This window comes from Arachis ipaensis, chromosome B2, assembly GCF_059453495.1.
Source record: "Arachis ipaensis isolate K30076 ecotype BB chromosome B2, ASM5945349v1, whole genome shotgun sequence".
NCBI classification, from domain to species: Eukaryota; Viridiplantae; Streptophyta; class Magnoliopsida; order Fabales; family Fabaceae; genus Arachis; species Arachis ipaensis.
The window spans coordinates 9,563,802-9,570,192 of record NC_142437.1 but is presented as its reverse complement, the minus strand read 5'-3'; positions in this window follow the sequence as shown (position 1 = coordinate 9,570,192).

Below are 6,391 nucleotides of genomic sequence, written 5' to 3'. Positions count from 1 at the left end.
CCAAATTTTTTAAAATTAGTGTCAAAATTCATGTTTTAATTATTTTTTCTTTATTAAACCAGAAAATTTAATTTTCTAATTTCTTAAAATAATTAATTTATTAGCTAATTATATACTAATTTTACGAATTTTACACCCTTCATAACATACTACTGTGCTCCTCAGCCAGTATCTCCAGATGAACCACAGCTACCACCTCAGTAGTAGAATAAGGCTCCCACAAAAACTATAAAGGATAAGCTAAGCTTAGATAACACCATAAAAAGATACATGATGTCAACTGTAAATCCAACAAAAAGCAACAACAAAACAACTTACATCTCGATCACACAATCTGTCTAAAGAAATATGTGCGATACCACTCTTTGCTCCCTCGCGTCGGAGGTCGGTAGATATGTCGCTCACCTACAATCTTCGTTGTAAGCATTGCATAAAAAAGGATAATACATTAAAATAAACATATATCACACAGAAAACATTAAGTGATACTGGAGGCCAACAAAAATTCAAATGTGTCAAAACCACTTGGGCTCAGCGTGGGAACCGCCAGAAAATCCAATATTGTAGTAGCTGAAGTGGTCCAGCAAAGTTAATGACGTTTCTGTTGGCCATTCGACACATGCATCTATACAACTAGGTCAGTGCAGTTGAGCCCCAGCTGTATTTTCCCAACTCGTCAAGTCTTGCCACAAACGACAACCACCGAAGGTGAACCTGGTTCTCATTCTTGTCACCGAAAAGTTAAGTAAACAGTAACATCATAATGTAGGAACGTGCGTATATACGCACTATCTCCTTACCCACATCGACTGGGAGCACCCGAAATCTCTCATGTAACCATGTGAAGTGGATTGTCATCTGCTTGACTTTATTCGATGGCGGTGTCTCACCGAATATCTCCTGAAACCACTCCTACGCTGGTCTTCCGTCGGGAATGAACTGGTCAAAGTCAGTGAGGTGCCTACTAACAGCCTCCCCATCAACGGTAAACCCTTCAGGCAGCGTGACGGTGCATTCTCCGAACGACATGTGGAAGGGTGTGAGTCTCAGGACGCCATCCCTCAATGAATACGCTCAGCAGAGGTTCATCCACTCATAACCAATGACTGTTTAGTCTAATCAAGTGATATAAACCCGCAATTTTCAAATAAGGTCTTATCTGATCATGTAGAAGCACATTCTGTTATCTTCTAACACTACAAATACACCTAGTCGGCTGCATCATGCAAAAAAAAAAACTAATATGGTTTTAATCAAATTTTAACGGATAAATCAGTAAACTATTTATTATTTATAAACTAAATAACTAACAGATAAAAGTCTAACACATTAGTACCATAAAAAATTAATTTGATACTAATCAAATTTTAACATACAAATCTTTACCATATAAATTATTTATAAATTCAAAAAATTACAGATAAAAGTCTAACACATACATTAACAAAAAAAATTAATCCAGGTCTAATCAAATTTTAATAGATAAATCACTAATCTCTAAATTATTTATAAATTAAATAATTGATAGATAAAATTTTAACGCATTAATTAACGAAAAAGTTTAATTCCATGCTAATCAAATTTTAACATACAAATCATTGCACTATAAATTATTTATAGATTAAACAAAGCACAGATAACAGTCTAACACATAAATTAACAAAAAAATTAATTCAGTATACTAATCAAATTTTAACATATAAATCAACTAACATCTATTCAATTTTTTATAAATTAAAAAATTTTATAGAAAAAAACTCACATAAGTTAGCAAAAAAATGAACATATAGCTCATCAACATCTTTAAATTAGGGCAAATCACTCAATTAAGCCAAGGGGAGAAAAAAATTACAGGAATCAGCCAAATCAAAAACTGCTTCATGAATCAACCAAGAGACGTTTCTATATAGTTCGAATCAGCCTAATTCGAACTTCATTTCCATGTAATTCGAATCACACTGATTCGAATTACACACACATGCACACATCCACTAATTCGAATCAACCTGATTCTAATTACACAATGTAATTCGAATCAGGGTGATTCGAATTACACCCACGCACGCGTTTCTAAGTAATTCAAAGTGGACTGATTCGAATTACACAATGTATAATTCGAATTAGACTGGTTGGAATTATACTGGGCCAGGCATGTATAAATATGGTGTGAACGTGAATTGATCTCATTAGAGTGAGAAAATGGCTAGTGAGAAAAGTTTTGTAGTGTTGGTTCATCACAAAGGATCGATTAAGAGGAAAACACGATCTGGAATGAAGTTCACTGATAAGAATCCTCTCAGTATTTTTATCAGGCCTACGACGATCTATGATGAGTTTGTGAATTCTATACTACAGAAACTTGGTCTGCAAGGCGTGAAACGAGTTCACAAGTTATTCTATCGCATTCCGATCTTAGTGCTGCAAGAAATAGTGAAGTATGATTGTTTCACGATCGGGAGTGATGAGGACTTGCAGGACCTGTTTCATTGTCGTCGGCAGTTTCCTGAGGTTTGGACACCTGAGCTGTTGGCGAAGTTGGTTGATGTGGTATCTAGCTCGGGGGGTTCGAACCGGAATACCCACACTATAGGCACGGTAGCTGGTTCTAGCTCCAGACCTGTTGGTGCATCTTCGTCCGTCCCTGTGCATGAACCTCCGGTCGAGCCTATCGCCTCCCCGTCGTTCGCTGTTGATCTCAACTGTAGTAGAGGTGGAGAGGTTGGAATAGTGGATGTTGTGCCGACTTCTTTACAGTGTGCTGCACCGGCTGGTCTGGGCGATGCATTGCTGGATGATGTTGACGATGATGATGTGGAGCCGGATATCATTGCGGATGACAGTGGTGATGATATTGGAGCGAGTGATCCAGCTGGGGCTGGAGGTGGTTCTAGCTCTGGCACACAGTAGAACCCTCCGCACTTTTCATCTTTGGACTTGGATGCCATGAGACAGGAGGGGGTTCCTAGGGAGCCTACTGGATTTGGTGCTAGAGATGGCCAGGGGTCTGCAGGTCTAACAGAGTTTCAGGTTGGTCAGCAATTTCAGGATAAAGATGAGGTTGTGTTAAGTGTGAAGACGTATAGCATCCGACGCAGGGTACAGTACAAAGTGGTGGAGTCTGACTATCGCCAGTATGTTGGGAAGTGTTCTGAGTTTGGGAATGGGTGCACATGGTTGATTAGGCTAAGTCTCCGGCAGTGCAAGGGTATTTGGGAGGTAAAATGGTACAACGGACCACATATGTGTCTCGCGACATCCATCTCTAGTGATCACAGGAGTCTGGATTATCATGTGATCTCGAAATTCATCATGCCAATGGTTAGAGCAGATGCATCCGTCAGCATCAAGGTGCTCCTGAATGCGACGGCGGCACACTTTGGGTTCAGGCCGACGTATATGAGGGTTTGGTTGGCGAAGCAGAAGGCCGTTGCCCACATCTATGGTGATTGGGATGAGTCGTACAACGAGCTCCCGCGGTGGGTGTTAGGAATTCAGTTGACGATGCCTGGTACTGTTGTAGTCCTTCGGACGAGTACTGTTCGAGTTGGGGGCTAGGTCGACGATTTACAGGCTTATTTTCACCGGCTCTTCTGGACGTTTCTACCATGTATTGAGGCATTCTGGCATTGCAAGCTATTGGTGAGTATTGACGGCACCCACCTGTATGGTAAGTATGGGGCTACGTTGCTCGTCGCGATTGCACAGGACGGGAACTCCAACATACTGCCTGTTGCATTTGTACTCCACCAAACTGCGGTAGCACCCGATCAATCAGGTGCCACTCTACGACGGCGAAATATATCAATGTCGTCACACACTGCCATAACGCCGTATGCCGAGGCTCCAACACGTTCGGATGCACAACCTGAAGGACGTCGGGAGAGCTATACAGCATCCAAATAAACTGCAAGTACATAGCATCAACGTTAGGCAATACCGTGATGCGAGTTATGAAAGGTTACTTAATTAAAAAAAGGTGGTTCGTACACTTACATCCCCAGCCTGTAACAGGTCTATCTTCAGCCTCCACATCTGCACTCGTGGTCCCTTCTCGCTAGCAGAAGGATTGTGTCATGACCACCATGCAACTCACATCGGTGGTATAAAGAAAGCAAGGTATCACACATAATATAACATTATAAGCGGACACGGAATAGAATAAATTTAGACGAAATAGAAAAAACGATAACAGTACCTCGAGGCCAAGGGCCAGCTGAACGTGTCATACCCAGTAGGTCTAAACCCAGGAAAGCGCCAGAAGATCCAAGACTGAAGTAGCTGTAACGGACCCGCTAGCTTCACCACATGTCTGTTAGCCACTCGGCACATGCACCGGTACAACCACGCGAGTGACGCCGACCCCCAGCTGTAGCCACCCATATTCTCAAGCCTAGCCACGTAGGGTAGCCACCTAATGTGAATACGGTTGCCGGACTTGTCGGCAAAGAGCTGAGTGCCTAACAGCATCATGATATATGCCCGAGCATAGCGCCTGACTATCTCCTCGTCGGCTCCCTCAGGGCACTCTCCAAACATCTCCTGGAACCAACTGCAGTTCACTGCAAACTTCTGGATTTGGTTCGCAGGACGTAACACACCAAGCAACTCCTGGAACCACACCCAAGCTGGACGGCCACCCTGGATGTATGTCTGGAAATCCGTCAAGCAACCACTGACATATCGTCCGTCGACCGACAACCCCAACTGGTACGCCACGTCCTGCCGTATGATCGTGCACTTTCCGAACGGCATGTGAAATGTGTGCGTCTCCGGACGCCACTGCTCGACGAAAGCACTCACAAGGGGTTCATCCAATCTGAACCATCTCTCGTTCAGCCTCGCAAGATGGTATAATCCCGCTATCTGCAAGTACGGAACGTACCTCTCGTCCAGTCGCATGACCTGCTGCCGTCGCATGCTCAAGATGCATCGCTGGGGCTGCACATATAATGGACCAGATAATTAAAACCACTAACAAAACCAATTACAAGACCACTAACAAAAACCACTAACATAAACCACTTGCAAAACCACTAACGAAACCACTAACATAAACCACTTGCAAAACCACTAACAAAACCAATAACATAAACTACTAACATAAACCACTTGCAAAACCACTAACATAAACCACACCCTAAACCACTAACAAAACCAATAACATAAACCACTTGCAAAACTACTAACAAAACCACTAACCTAAACCACTAGCAAAACCACTAACAAAACCACTTACAAAACCACTTACAAAACCACTAACATAAACCACTTACAAACCACTAACCTCTTCGTTGATGACCCCGACTATATGAGCTACTCCATCTAAACGATATAGTCTGTCCGGATTATCCCCCATGGGCTGAATATCCTGCTCGAGCCTTTTTTAGAGTCGTAATGGGTCGTTTTCTCTGGAATTTGGTGGGGTATGATAATGGAAAGGTGGTTCGAATAAGGTTGGTTCGAACTCCTTTTATAGCCGAAGCAAGAGTAATTCGAAACACCCCAATTCGAATTACTACTAGAGACAAAAATTGAGTAATTCGAATCAGCCAAATTCGAATTTCTTAGGAACGCGTACGCGGGTGTAATTCGAATCACCCTGATTCAAATTAGTGGGTGTGTGTGCGTGTGTGTGTAATTCGAATCAGTATGATTCGAATTACAAGGAAATGAAGTTCGAATTAGGTTGATTCGAACTATATAGAAATGTGGACTGGTTGATTCATAAACAAATTTTTGATTTGGCTGATTCGTTTAATTTTTTCCTCCCCTTGACTTATATAAGTGATTAATACCCTAACCACACACCAAAGTGACATAGGATATGAACGAAATAAAAAACAACCAACACCTAAAGAGAACAACATATAAAAAACTAACCTCTTAGTTGATGCTTCCAACTACATGAGCAATATCATTCAATCGGCACAAATGATCTTGGTTATCCGTGACTCCACTCCGCCAGATTGTCACTGTCGCCAGATTCTCTCCCAAATCCTCTCAATTCCAATTACTCTAACACCCAATAATGCAATCCGTTTTTTGGTCTTGCGGTTTATGTATTCACCTAACTCTTCATAAACGGTAGAAGGGGTTCCATAGTTTATACATAAATCTTTTTCTTTATAAACCGTGAAAGGAGTTCCACGTTTTATGCACACCTTTTCCTATTTATAAATTGTGGGAGGTGTTCTACTGCTTATATATATTTGTAGAAAGTGGTAGGATTTTTTCATGGTTTACATAAAATATAAATAGAACAGGAACGTAACCAATTTTTAATTGTTGCATTTGAGTAAATACATATTCCAATTGTTTTATGTAAATAAATTGCCTTTAATTTAAATTAGTTAAGTGGTTAATTCACTTATCTTTTTAAATAAATATCGAA